This window comes from Rhea pennata, chromosome 3 (genome assembly GCF_028389875.1).
Source record: "Rhea pennata isolate bPtePen1 chromosome 3, bPtePen1.pri, whole genome shotgun sequence".
In the NCBI taxonomy this organism is placed as follows: Eukaryota; Metazoa; Chordata; class Aves; order Rheiformes; family Rheidae; genus Rhea; species Rhea pennata.
In genome coordinates this window covers 68,203,970-68,219,461 of record NC_084665.1, presented here as the reverse complement: position 1 = coordinate 68,219,461, position 15,492 = coordinate 68,203,970, and the positions used below count along the sequence as shown (strand labels likewise).

Sequence of the window (15,492 nt, the reverse complement as noted above, 5' to 3'; positions counted from 1 at the left end):
ACATCATCCTTTTCCCTTCTTCGTTCTTATATGTGAAAACACAGACTCATCAGCTTAGCTTGATTATTTCTGTATACACCCCATTTGCCAGTGCTTATTTTATTTTTTCCTGTCTTGTCAATCTCCCTGTATAGTATTATTTCTTCACTTCTACGCCCACATTCACACATGCACACAAGATGTACACAGATAACATGATGCTGACATGGATGAAAAAACAGATTTGAAGGAAAGGTACAGTCCTGGAAACTGCATTCTGAATAACAGCTTATTATTTTTCTCTTTCCTCATGGGAAAAGGAGTTGATTGACTGAGTGACCATGCATGATGTTGTTAACATTGAATTTAATACTTGTCCAATTTATATTAGGAAAAAAGGAGCTCAAGATAGAACAGTCTCACAAACCTTGACACATTGTAAAGAAGTATGGTGCAAGGTCAAAAAAAATGGGACATGATCTCCTCACTCTCCTTTACAATTTAGGGGTCCCAGCCAAAGCTAAAATTTCAATATTTACCATGACAAAGCTTGAAGGTCTGTAAGTCTCTATCCTACTGCAACCAATGATACTAGATTTAATGGCCAAAGATGTTAGCCACTAAGCCTAAGCAAGAATGCAAGGCTTAATGACAACCAAGACTGTCATGAGTGTCTGTGAAGCACAAGTATGTCTACCTGCATGTCCATTCTTGATACTAACATTGGATATCAAAAACAAGCCATCAGTAATGGGGCTAGATTGCTAGATGAATTTTACATGGCAATGAAGCAGAATAGAAAGCAGAGATTTAGAGAAAATCTGGGAGAGAAAATAGGGATTTTAAGTAAACTTTCTTAAGTTCAAGTTTATGGCAAGCTTTACAGGAGAGGATGACGGCAGAACAGGCTTTCAAATGGGAGGAAATAGATTTTAAAAATCTTAGGAGTGGATGGCTATAGCCTTAAAAATGGAGGAATACAGTCATTTTGAAATGAAGAAAAAAATAATGGTGATTGGAATCATTTTATTTTGTAATGATGTTAGATGTGTCCATGTGCCTTAGGCAAGCCTCCTTGACACTGAAATGTTAATGTCTCTACATGCTGTTTTTTGTATTAAAATTACTTAATGCTTTTAAAAAACAATCCTACATGATATTAACATATATTGCTGAATTTCCTCAGTGTCTGATCTACAGTCATTTCAGATGACATTTGTCTTCTAATTGGAAAGCAAAATTCAAAATTCTCTTTTTATATTTAATGCAAAATTACATAAATCAAAACTGAAATCTTATCAGTATATATGGCACATGGAAAGAAATTAAATTAGCTTTTTGAATTTAATTTTTGTATCAATTTTTATTTGTGTGAAAGGAATTTTGAAGCATAGAATGAAATCATTTTTAAAACTAAGCTACATTTTACTATTGAAAGTCTGTTATAAATGCAAATAAGGCAGCAGTACAAAATGGAATTTGTATGCAATAGGCTATTGTGCTCCAAGATCTCAGATTGCAGATGTTAGGCATTTTTCCACCTTCCTGGCAGGATGTTTTATGTAAAATTAATTGCAACTAGAAATTCTGGAGATGAGTCAAATCAAATGTGATTACTTTGCCATTAAGTTACATTACTGACGGGAAAAACAGCAATGTTTATTGTATAATTTATTTAGGGATATGGCAGAACTACTTTTTTCCTCAAAGGAAACATGAGCAAAGGCAGGAAGTTCTTTGGAACATAATCAAAAGAATCTCATATTAATTTGTAACTGTTCTAAATCAGTGAAAACTGTAGATCCAATTAAAAGTTTAATCTGTACGTAACATGGATTTATGTGTGAAATGAAGGCATATGTGGAGCTTCAGGCCATATTTGAGAGTGCTTTGGACTCCAGTGTTTCATAGCTACTGAGCACTGAAAAACTAATGCAAAGCTTTTAACCAAAACTGTTCGTATTAAAGGAAATGAAAAATCAGAAAAGGAGAAGTTGAGAGGAGATTTCATTTCATTTCACTTCAGGTGTAGCAAGCAAAAGACTAGGACAAGCTAATTAGTATGGTGTCTAATTAACAGTGATGAATACTTCATAATGGCACAGGTACCTTGTTTCTCCTTGATCACACCGGGAAGAAGGGATGAGGTAAAAAAAAAAAAAAAAAGAAAGAGAAAAGAAAAGAAAAAAACAGTAAAAAGATCAGAAGTGTCTGATGAAAAACTTTGAGAGGGAGATGAGGTTGCTAAAATGGTACATTAATGGAGCTGAAAATTTGTGGATATCTTGACCACTTTTCAAAAGGTATGTTGGGAGAGAACCAGCCTCCAATGATTTGTGTCTTTGTAGCGAGACTGGAAGAACTGCTGCGGTCCCTTAGTGCAGCCTGCTGTTACTGCAAAGCATTGGTTGTTTTCATTTTTCCACTGATACCAATGGGAGCCAGTTCCAGAAAATCTCTTGTTTAACTTACAACTTCCTCTCTTATAACTCTTCTAATTTCCTTCCAAAAATTATTTGTAGGCAGTTTGTTTCTGTTGTCATACCAGCACTCTCTATCACCTTAAGTCTCTAAGGGTAAACAGCTTTTCCCTATCCCTAATAAGTAATGTCCATCTTATAGTCAGCATAATTGTCAAATCATTGCTTTGATTAAGTGGAAAAAAATACTGGAAATGAGGACATACTTGGCTTTCAGATGACACACACTACTTGCAGGAGTATTTGCATAGATTCCTCCCATGCTGTTGAAATATATGTGTGTTTTACATATTGAGTCCCAAGTGTGGCACGCTCAATTCGCATGCTGCTGTTACTTGCCTGTGAGTACCTCCACACCTGTGTCAGGTTCCAAACACATTAGGAGAGATTATCATATATATATATATATTTGTAACCATTTAAGTGATTGGCAGAGAGAGGTGTAAGATAACCCTTTTCCTCTCATCTTCTTTATGATCACATTCATGTTCACCCCTTATGTGGGAACTGTGTGATATTTGGCATGCCTGCCTCCCTGATCAGGCTTGCCAAGCTGAGAACTTGCCACAGTTGTGGTAATTCTTCCTGACGGAGGAATATCCATACTTTGTGGTGGGTCGCTACAAACTGCCTTCCATCCTAGTGAGTTCTAGAGAGAAGAATGTGGTCATGGACCTTACTAGTTAATCTCAGGTGTTACAAATTAATGTTGACAGAAGCAAAGTTATTACGCTTGCAGTTATTAGATAACCGAAACAATAATTTCTCTAAGAACATAAGCAAACATTCTCTTCAAGAGCCAAAAACGCTGACAGTAGAGGTTACTGATCCCAGATAGTCATCGTCAGCACCACCATTGGTCATGTACTGGTGATGTACACCAGGTACATCCATAGCAGAGCATGTTATGTGAGCACTCCTTTCATGGAAAATTATCCCAGTGAAGTTAAACAATTTTTCATTGTTGGTTGAAATTAACCTGCTTAATTTTTCTGAAGTGAATTAAGGCATTCTCAAAAAATTTGAGGCAGATGATGACAGTAAGAAGCAGCTAGGCACAATAACTTCTTCCACTGTAGGGCTGAATCTAGTAAAGAATGTCTCTTTATTGCCTCAGAAATTTGGGGGTTAGTCTTGCAGTGCTGAGTAGCCTCAATATCTTGTGAACATGTGCGCTCATGGATAGCGCTGTCTTTCTGCTGTCAGTAGATGCAATGGCAAACAGCTGAAACTTTCCTTGCAAGAGGGAAGAAGTGGCAGTGCCAAGGGGAGGGACGCAGCTTAGGCTGATTACAGTGTCTTTCTCAACAGATTGTTAGCAACATTTATTTTGAGATAAAGTAAAACTTTACTCCCTTGTGAATGCAATGAAGGGATTTTACTTCATCAAAGTAATAAGCTCTGTTTCTCTGCAAGTAGATCCTCTGATACTTGTGGATCAAATATTAAGGCATCTGATGGGTGAGTCTTTTCACGAGGCTCAGCATTCTTAGAGCAGTGAAATGGTATCTCTGTCTCTGCTCTGAGCTCTGGTAGAGAGAACAGTTAGGACCTGGCTGTAGTCTTAATGCTTTTGGGGGACTGCATGAAGAATAGTTGCCGGGGCTAATGTCTGAGAGCTGTATAGCCTACATATCTCCCTTTTGCCAACTCTCCCAGTTGTCTCACCTCATATGACTGCTGCCCCACGAGATAAAGTGCTGTACTTTACATTAGTTGGCTAGCTTCCAAAGTGTTGAAACATTTATCACGCTTATATTTCAGAAGTTTATGCTGATATTTGTATGCTTCCCCATCCTCTTCTAACCTGTAGAACTATAATTCTCTTAGAGTTCTAGAAAGAAGTGTGCATTGATGATTAGTTAAAGCCAGTTTGGGAATGTTAAGAGCCGTGCAAGAAAATGAAACAATTAACGCGAACTTACTGCATTCATTTTCTGCTGTGAAGGGCTTTATATGACCCATTTATGTTTTTTTCGATGAAAGAATTATTTAACTATGACAAAGCAGATACTTCACTGTTTAGACATGTTAATGCTGCAGTGGATAACTTGGTTATGGAATTTTTCATTGAGCAAAGATGAGAGATAACATTACGATTGTTTTGTTTACAGCTGAAATCTTCTTTGTAGATTATGGGAACGGAGCTGATGATCTCAGTGAGCCAACACAAAGGTCACCACTGCTGGATTGAGCCAGCACGTTTATCAGCCTAACAGAGGCTGGTGATTGAGTGGGTTGAGATAAATGTACTATTTGTTATACCATGGTTATACAATTCTTTATGGGCAGAAATAAAGCCTAAATAAGAGACCATGATCAGTGACATGCAGTACTGCTGCCAACGTAAGTAAAACCCTGTCCATTTAAAGCAAATTAAAAATCCTCTGTTGAGGAGAAGGACTTCCTTAAATTAATTAGTTTGACACAGTTTGCTGCACTGAATTATTCTCTTCTTTTGTGTCTTGCTTTTGCTATCTATTTCAGAATTTATGGCCAACTAGATTTTAACCACACTTTGCTACGAGATTAGGCAGTCCATGCAGAGAAGTAATACACTAGAAACTTGCTTATATGGACAGGCTTCCAACCATGACATTAGCTAGACATTTCACTCATTGTTTTTGGTAGGTATTTTGTTCAAAGGACTGCAGCAATAAAAGGGCAGATTCCAAAAAAAAAAAAAAAAAAAAAAAAAAGCATATTCTTGATCTCCTCACTAAGCATGCAGATTCTCCCTCAATTAAATTGACTGGCAAATGTTTGGGGAGACAGGAAGCTTCAGCAGATACAGAACTGAACCTTATATTCCTTAGTTTATTCATTTTAGTTTGGATATCATTTTAAGTTCCATCCTAAGTCACTTCCTTTTCCCGTTAATGCAAAAAAACCCCCAAGATTATATCCAAAATATTCCATATGACCATCTAGGAAAAAAGAAGCTTTACAATAATTTAGAATAAAAACAAGTTCTGCTAGAGTTTAATTCTAACTGCCCTGGGCAGTTCTGTAGAGCAGTAGATGCAGCAGCAGATTGCAGCTGAAAATTGCATTTAACATTCCAAATTATGGTTCTGCTCTATTCAAAAAGCCAAAGCAGTAGCACAGACCAAAGCATGGTGAATACCATTCCGCATGGGATCTAATCTTTCAATTGCAGTTAGTTTACTTTTTGTAAATCTCTAACATAAAGTTAGAAGAAAACACCTGACTAGAAATGAGATCTTGTTTTAAGTATCTGGTAATGGGAATAGCCTTTTCATCTTTTGTAAAGGGGAAATAATTCACTGTTAACTATTATCAGTCAATTTGGAACATAATATAAGCAACAATTCACAGTGCTTTTGCCCATGCATTTACTTATATATAATAAGAATGATACTTCTGTGTTAGTGATAAAATATAAGAGACATTTCCAATATATTCTAACTGAACTCTGACATTTAATAATGATGAAGAATTAAAATGGAAGCTCACTTAGGTACTGCAGTGCTTAGAAGTTGTGTAGAAGGACTTTAGTTAGAAGCAAGTTAGCTGTATTTAAAGTTCTTTACTAAACACACAGATAAAATCCTGAAAGTGAGACAGATTATCTGGGTCATGACTCAAGTGCTGGTGCAAATGTCAAGTGAAATCCTTAGCAGCTGTAAGTAAGCATAGTGCTGATTTATACCAACTGAGAACCTGGCCTGCCAAGTGTCATGGCAGTGACAGTCCGCTGGCAGTCCCTGGAGCGAAGGGCTGCAGAGAGATGGATGAGAATATCAGCTAACCCATTTAATAGCAGACTTTCTATAAATAATATCAGAGATATTGGTTCAGATGGCAAGCCAACAGATTGCCAGCCCCCCCCCCCCCACACACACACCAAATCCTGTTCATAAGTACCTGAGAAGGGAAGGAGTTCAGGTAAAATAATGTTCTCACAGCCCTGGGCGGAAAAAAACAGGCTTCCCTAGAAGGAGGCTGATATTCAGCTCCCACTGCTATTACCAGAGACTTCAAGATTTCATATGGGGAGGAGAGTGAGCTTGGGAGAATAAAATCAACTAAAAGTTTCTGCGTTTATACTAGTTAGATTTCTTGAAGTGACTGGTCTGCTGCTATCCCATATCTACTCGAGTTTGAAAGGGAGGATAAAAGATAAAAGGCAAAGTAAACATGTATGAATATGTTTTGAGTGAACTGAAGAGAACAACTTCACTAATTGTTCTATATGCAGATGTTCGATTTAAGAAAATAAAGTGTTTTATTGGATTTCTCGTAGTTTTTAAATATGCAGATCAAACATTATTGCCTATTAGCAATAAATGTATTTCGTATTTATGCCAAATACACCTAGATACGAGATTTTCTTTTTTTTATGCTAACCTAAGCTAACTTCTTAAAGATAACCTTAGTAACGTCATTGCTGTAACAAAAGAAAAACAAGGCGAGAGTGGGTTCTTAAAGGAACTCTCTTTGCTTTACACCAACAAACTATTGAATATGGCAAAGCTATAACGTTATACTTTTATTGACTTTCCCAAACTGTATGTTACAGTGGTTGCTATTATGGATAGTATTAAAAGTTGTCTTATGTTCACTGTGAACGTACTAGAACAACAACCAAATACCTCCTTCTGTCTAAGGGAAATCCCTTTGCTTAGTGTAGTTTCTCATTTTCATGTTCATTCTCGTATACCTACAAACACACTCAGACTGTGCATTCCATTTACGTAGGTCAGACTCCTGTGCAGTAAATTAAATGCTGTCAGTGGATGCACCTGGACACTGGAACTCAATTGCCTATGCTCATAATTTTTTACTAGAGGCTCTTATACAGTCTGAGCCCTAGCAAACTAGCATGTTTTGAAATGATTGCTGGGCACTGTTCAGGAGTTAGTATCAACCACAGTCCAGTCCCAATAGGCAGCCACCCTATTTCAGAGGTTAGCATAATTTGATAGTATGGATCTGTGCCATTCGGTGTTAGCTGGCCTCATTGCCAAAAAATGAATACTGGCACTGGGTAGTTCACCTGTATAAACATAGCCATATATGTGTGAGTGAAGCACTGGATTTCAGAAATTCTTTTCATGTTACTGTGAGGAACTAACCAGGACAAATGTTTTGTCTAATGACAGAAGAGCATGTAAGCTGAATTTTCCTTGTCTACTCAAAAGGAATAGATGTGTAAGTCCATATGACAGCCAAATGAGACATGTGACATGCTAAACAAAAATACTCTTCTTTGTTATTGGATATAAACAAGTTCCCCAGTTTAGGTGCTCATTTGCTTCAATCTGTTATATTGCCGTATAACAAGTCATATTGTAACCCAACCCCTGTGTGATTAAAAGTACAACAGATCATAATATAAAAACCAACACCTATGGGAAAGAAAGTATGTTATAGAAATACAGTAGCCACACTTGGGAAGGGGAAAGAGACAACCAAAATGTAGAAATTTTCTACTCCTTCCTTTCCTGGTGTTTTAAATGTTTTTTTTCCTTCTTGCACTGTCCTAATTGTAACACTTAATGCTAGTTGATTGTGTGCTTTGTCTTCTAATGAAAAGTGATATTCTTGTAAGCAGGGTATATTTTAACCTTGATTCCAGAAGCCTTTAAAATGTTAAAATAAAAAGTATAAAATTGGTCTGCACAGCCTTTCTTAAAGATACCATACATGAAGAAAAAAAGTTATTTTATTTCATCTCGTTAGAGGTCTCCAATAGTTGAAATCTAGACTTATAATTAGGTTGTTACATTTGACATTTTCACACTGACCTGGAATGATCAGAAGGCTGTACTCCATCCCCTTTGAAAAAGGGAAGAAAAGAGATCTCACTTGCAGAAAAGATTCACCTGCTAGGAGAGAAAAAAAAAAAAAAAAAAAAGAGAGAGAAAAAAAGAAAAAACCCTCAGACCCTATCTCTTCTTCCCCTCCAGCAAGGTAATATGCTGCCAGACCTGTTTGGTCTGGCATATAATGTGAAACCTACCACCTATGTGCAGAAATGAAACACATGTGATGCCAGTTATATTTGCACTGGGAAGATCAGTGTGATTTGTCCTAGAAATTCAAGAGGCACAAGAGCAGAGGGGGGTCCAGCCAGTGCTGCACTGAGATTACTGGAATTGAGGACATCTCAGCATTAAGGGTGATCACTTGGAAGAAGTTTTACGGAATGGTCACGTTTTCAAAAGTATATATTGCTCCAAAAGCAGTTTAGGAACCCAGATCACAATTTCAGAAAGTGGTTTAAAACTGTGGAACCTACATCTTGGGGACATTCGAGGTGTTTGGGGAGTGGGATTTAGCTATTTTTCAAAAGAGGTACAAAGCTGAAAGGTAGGAGGAGGGGTTAGTTACTGTAAAGATTAAAAATATAGCATGATTAAGTAATTGTTAGGATAGCACGGGATTACTCCTATTGCATCATACAAAATACGAACAAGGGAGAACATTTTGTATATATTTCTAGGAAAACTTCCTGTCAGTGACAGATGCTGGACTGCAGAACAGTCTCTCTGTCTTGCAATATTATGACTGAGATTTTCAGACGAATGCAGACAAACAAAGCAAGCAAGGCAAACAAAGGTCCTCGGTCCTGTGAGTGGCTGCCCTTTGCATAACACTGGTCTGTCATTATTTGTTAAATACTAGGCAAAGTGTAAAATAAGATACCTTGAAAAGTACTGTAATACAGTTTGTTCAGCAGCAGCTATTACTGGCTTAGTAATGCTTCTTACTTAGTAATTTTTACTGTTCCTAAAAATTGAGTAAAGCTGTCTTTCTGTTTCCATAAGCTTTGATTGTGGAATCAGCAGAGGAAACATATTTAGAGGGTTTTTTGCTGCTGGAGGGGATGGTATATGCTATGGAAGTCAAATTTAAATCTTGGCTGGATAAATAAACAGTAATTTATGCATTACTAACAAAAGAAAAAAGGGACTAGATGCAGAAACATTGTTTACAACCTAGCTATCTTGCACGAGTAGAAGCATTTAGATATAGCCTAATACTTTGGGCCTTGACTAGCTAAATGTGCACCACACTGGTGATAGATTTGCACTAACAAACTTTTGCAGTAGTCAGTGCTTTCAGGCTTGTAATCCTGATGTTAGCATGCACAGTTGAATTTTGCCGGTCTCATGACCCTGCCTAAAACTATAATGAACCTTAGGGATTGTTGCTTTCAGTTGACATAGGGAGAATTCACTCCATATTAGATACCTAACCAGTCCCCAAAGTCTCATAATCCACCATTAACTATAGCTTTCCTGCTGATGACTTAATCCCTTTGGATATCACCCAACCTCAGGTAGAATTCACTTGGATGCTAGGTTAGATTCGTGTGAATTAAAATACTTATGCATGAAAGAATTCATTTACTCTTGCTTGAGAGTTTGTATTCATCTGCTAAGAGGACAAATGTATTATGCCATGGTCTATTATTATATTACTTGTTCTGTTTCACATCACAACAATAATTTTTTAAATGGCATTTTATTCAATTTTCAAGTACAAAACACAGGGATTGAACAAAAACATTAACTATCAGTCATATTTCTGCAGCACTTACTGTGGCTCAAGATAATTAGCAAACGAGTAATATTTTTTGCTGTCTTAAAGATCCATTAGCGTGCAGTATAGCCTAATGCAATCAGAAAGATTTCTCTTTCTTCCTCTTTTCTCTCAGCTTCCCTTTTGCTTTTTGCACACACATTCATAATAGAATTTGGCAGTTTTTTCGGTACAAGATGAAAAGTTTATTCTGTAGTTCTACAAAATACAATCTGTAACTAAGGTGAGTTCTAGTAACTGAGCACCTTCCTAAAGTCAGAGATTATCTTTCTTCTGTTAAAATGATATTTGAGATGATGTTTACGTGTTTTGAGATGCTATTGATCCTCTGATTTAATGAAATAAATGTTACTTTGGGTCAGCCCGAACTGTATGCCCTGCTCACCCACTGTGTTCTATTTTGCAATTGAACTGAAACATTTGAAATGAGGGCCAGCTATCGCGACACAGGGCCTGATCACTGAGGAATTGCCTGTAATGCCTGCTTCAGTGGGAGTAAATAATAATACTAAATTCTAATTGAAGCTCATCATTTTGCTTCCAAAGATGAATTTCATTACTTTGGTCCTTTTTTAGGCGTAATCTCCATAGAAGGCATAAAGTTAGAAGAGATGACAGAATTGGACTTTGGATAAAAGCACATCGTGTAATAAGAGGTGCCCACATATAAGCTCCTACATTAGGGGCAGGATGACTGGATTTACATGGTACTGCATGCAAGGAAGGCGGACAGGCTAATTAGCAAATGCTGTAGGTTAGTGCATGGCAACATTGCATAACCTTCTGATGTATGGAAGTACTTGCACTCTTGGAGTTAAAACCTCACTGCACTGTGCCACACCAATATAGTCTGTGTTTAGCCATCTCAGAACAGTGAATGATGTAATTAATTGGGTCTTAAGGGGAATCATTGCCCATCTCCTCCCTTCTGCCCATCCTACTGAACTTGTCTTGACCCTTTTAGCCAAAAACAGAAGTGAGGAAACTTTTCTCAGTGAAAAACATTAAGGCAGAGGGAACTACGGGACCAAATGTATTGCTGTTTAGGTGGAATGAAGAAAAAAACATGCTTTTGATTTCAACATTAGTTGTGAATGCAGTGAAGAGAAATGCAAACATTATCTTTGACTTGAATAACAAATATTTATTCTTTTATTCTGAATTGGAGAAAGATTAAGAAAAATATTACTCAAAATAAGAGAAGACGAAGAGATAAATTTGAAACTCCAAATCAGAACTGTTTAGCTTAATAGGAATAAAGAACCAGAAGAACAGCTGGTGTAAATGAGCAGTTCTCCACTAATGTTTATGAGACTTAAACACACTGGGAATACAGTTCCAGATTTGTAATATGTTGGTAATTTATTTGTGTGGTCTGAAGGTCTCTATGCTAGTAGAATTGTTAGGATGCTAGAGAGGAAGGGAAAGAGTTGGAAATACTGTGAAGGCAGAGATAAATTTTGTGAAAGAAGAATGGAAAAAAGATTAAAAAGGTAACAGATCTGTAAGTTTCAAGGTATGGCTGAGTGATCAGTTATGCTACAGAATGTAGGTCAGGAAGAATTGTGAGGTTTAGTTCTTCATTCTTGATTTCTAACAGTGAAACAGACTGGAGAATAATGTTAATTTTGATTATTAAGTGCTTGTTCATCAATTTAGACGATAAGCACTGTTTGTACAGAAAATAGGGAAAAAGGAAAAAAGGAGTGCATTTTAGAGTCTTTTCTGAGAAGGACTAGATTATGTTTCGTTTTATGACGTTGTAAAGTTTCAATTTTTTCATCTTCAGATTTCATGAAGAGAAATGTGCTCTGCTGAGCTGAATGGTAGTGTTTGTGTTCTATTATATTCAGGGCCTAATTAAGTTTGATCAAAGGGACACTAAAAACACCTAGCAAATGACATTTTTCCATAAAAAGATCATCTTATTACAGTGTTTTATGGACACTTTCGGATATCCTCCTGAACAGCAATTAGAATGCATGTCTGCAAATATATGTATATTTTTTGGACAAGATTCATCCTCCTTTTACAGTTCAGGCAGTATGCAGCTATGTTTCACAGCTCATTTTACTGTAATTGAAATAATTATCTGAAAATGCTTGTTGATTACAATTTGACTTTTCTCTCCATAATTTGCAAATATATTCAAAATTGCATACCCTGAAGAAAGATACGCACTATGTTAAAAACTGCTTGATAGCTTGAGTCCATATTGAAGAGTCTTCTGAGCTCTGGAGAAGCAACCTGATGTTAAGCAATGCAGGATCAATTTAAGTGCACTCATTAATACTAGTTATCCATAAAGGCAAAAAAATGTTGTTTTTTTCTTTTTAAATCTACTGTATGGTAGCATTAAGAGGTCCCAATCAAAATGGAGTCCCGTTGCATTGGAAGTTGCACAGTAAACATGGCTGCATCCTAAAGAAATGAAACCAAAGCTCACCGAGACTATGAGAAGGATAGGAAACAGTAAACAGAAATGCATGCATATTAAATTACTTCTTTCATGATGCCTGTGAGTAGGTGTTTGGTGTTCAGGATTGAATGGCTCATAAGCAAAGACTTTTTTAGGATTGGACTCAGCAATTAAAATCTGTATATATCCTATTTCATTAGGCATTTCACTTACTGGACCTTGACCCCACTCAGCATAGCGTCTTAGCGATCTTCTGTGTTCAAGAGCATCCAATTCTACCTGCGGTCATTTGCAACCTAGGTGGATAGGGGAGCAACAGGGCATTATCCTGGTGCATTTCCTTCTCAGTATGATTTCTTGAGGGCCACTGAGGATTGGGGACTACTGGACTAACCTGTTCCAGATTTCAGCTTTTGACAAGCCATGTTTCCTATAAAGCTAAGAACTCCTGGTCTCCCTCAGGCAGTGAGAGAAACAGGAGGCCGTTCCTTCACTGTCTGCTCTAAGGGAAAGGACCTCTGCTGCTCTCACCACTACTCCTGCTTGCCAAGAAGACTCTCCATTTTCATGGAGTTCCCAGTAGCTAGACATCACTATGAGTGGTGAAGAGGGAGACTAATTCTGTCTGGATGTTTGCTATTGTAATCTCTCTGGATGGTTTAGTTCTCCCATTGTCAGAGCGCACAGTGTATGCTCCTGTGGTTTTGTAAAACCTCTTCTGTGACTTGGGCTGTTTTCTGTGCCTGAATATCCATGAGAAAATCAAGTAGAAATCACAGCTTTTTAAAGCTGTTTTCCTTCCTTCAGCCGTTGTGTTATCATCTCTTATTATAGTGGACTTCTTATAACTTAATTAAGTGTAAGCATTTCAAACTGCATTAGGAGTGCAAGGAAATTTTTCTGTCAGCACATCTCTTTCATTAGGAAAATAAAAACAAGATATTTAACAAAACCAGGAGACAGTGCCTTAGAGCACAGGAGATAGTGTCTTTTTTTTTTAATTTTTCAGAAGACTCATGACTATGGCTTCACAGCCTTCAGTGCTGGTAGAACAAGATTAGGTTTAATTGAGCACACATTAAATTTGTCCACTTACAGGTAAATGTGGTCAGAACATTTTAGTTCACTGAGTTTTAGAGTGTTTTGGCTGAAATGCCTTAGGTTTGACAAAGTTTTGCCAAATTTACCAAGCCTTCAACTCTACGAAGATGATCAGAGGGCTGGAGCACCTGCCCTATGAGGGACGGCTGCGAGAGCTGGGCCTCTTGAGCCTGGGGAAGAGAAGACTGAGGGGGGATCTTAACAATGTGTACAAGTACCTGAAGGGAGGGTGTCAAGGGGACGGGGACAAACTCTTTTCAGTTGTCCCGTGTGACAGGACAAGAGGCAATGGGCAGAAATTGAAGCACAGGAAGTTCCACCTGACCGTGAGGGGGGAATTTCTTCCCTGTGAGAGTGACGGAGCCCTGGACCAGGTTGCCCAGAGAGGTTGTGGAGTCTCCTTCTCTGGAGATCTTCAAGGCCCGCCTGGATGCAACCCTGTCTAACATGCTCTGGGTGACCCTTCTTGATCAGGGAGGTTGGACTAGGTGATCTCCAGAGGTCCCTTCCAACCTTACTGATTCTGTGATTCTAACTCAGAGGGAGTGTGCAGGTATTCTTGCTGTCATCACTGAGACTGGCAAAAACACCAGGGTCACTGAACAGCTGCAATACCCTGAGTTTCCTGTTCCCTAGAAATTCATGTTTTTGTTGGTTTTATTCTATGATGGACCAAATCAATCAATCAAATAAATAAATAAATAAATAAATCTAGCAAACTAAAACCCCAGGTTTTCAGTTCAAAGTAAAGATATTGTACTGCCTTGTTAGGCAGTCCTGTATGAACAGAACAATTCACTTAAAACCAAAGAAGTTTTTATAACTCCAAGAAGATGATCACACTATTTTTCATACTCTACTTAGGATACAATGTGAGCAATTCAAATGTCTTCACCTTAATGTCATAATAAGATTGTAATTTCACTTCTCCACTAAGTACTTTATTTGTGCCAATTCCTTAAGTGATCACTCAGCAAACTTTTCGTGGAAGTCCTCCCTGACTACGAAGGAAATGTTTAGAGTTGTGATCTTCCTGTTTCTGTTTATTATGTTGATTGTATTTGGATACATGCTCATATTTGTGTAGAACGTTCTTTACTTAAAAACCATGATCTTGCCCATACTGGCTTATTCATGGTCTGTTGCAAGGGTGAGAAGCATATGGTCTGGTGACTGATTACAGTTTGTAATTAGTTTGTTATGGACTGTGGACTCACTGTTCTTGCAGAACGAGAGGGGATGATATTTTTATAATGTTATAGTTCTGTCAGTATATGTGAAATACCAAATTTATATGAAAGTCGTCAGTAAAGAAAATGTTCCATGCATCAGTCTGATATATAGGACATTGCAGGTGTGGGAACTTCATCTAATTCCCACTAAAGTTAATGGATTTAATTTAATTTTGAATCAAGTTCTGTAGACACACAGGTCTACCATAGTAGAAACTAGGTATTATTTCCACAGGGTACAGCAGGGCAGGACAGGCTTACAGTAGTCTACATTTGTCAGGGTGTTGTGAGTATAAATAATGTCTTCATTTTTAGGCCTTTTCCTGAGAACATAAGAAGAATGAACCATAATAAAAGCACAGCCACTGGAGTCACAAACTGTATGAATTCACATGGTTGAAATCTGTCTGGCATTTATTTCACTGGCCTTTCTTTGTTCAAACCTACCTCATCCAGCAATTATTGATAGTCATCTGCTGGACAGGAAGGTTTCTTAGTCCTTCAGAAATCATTAGGTTAGTTGTCTCCTTCCTTCCAGTCCCTCTGTACTGCACACCAGCAAAGCTTTTGCCTCTGGACAGAGGGAGTAATAATCAGTTGCCTTGTAGTGAATGGTTGTTATGCCTCAAGGACTGGACTCTTCTGTCACAGATGTTGAGACTAGTGATGAAATACACAGTTTTATGTTCATGCAGTGGTGACTAGGTCA

The 15,492-nt window shown here is 37.6% G+C and overlaps 1 protein-coding gene across 5 annotated transcripts in view; it reads left to right on the top strand.

Annotated features, from left to right (window-relative positions):
- AKAP7 (A-kinase anchoring protein 7) overlaps positions 1 to 15,492 on the top strand; it is an 89,820-nt gene that overhangs the window by 67,810 nt on the left and 6,518 nt on the right. The window contains exon 9 of one of the 5 annotated variants that reach the window (XR_009957941.1): positions 10,608 to 10,658. The exons of the other annotated variants lie outside the window; for them this stretch is intronic. The gene's annotated coding sequence lies outside the window, so the exon portion shown is untranslated. Of the gene's footprint in view, positions 1 to 10,607; positions 10,659 to 15,492 lie in introns of those variants that run through there. 5 annotated transcript variants of the gene reach the window in all.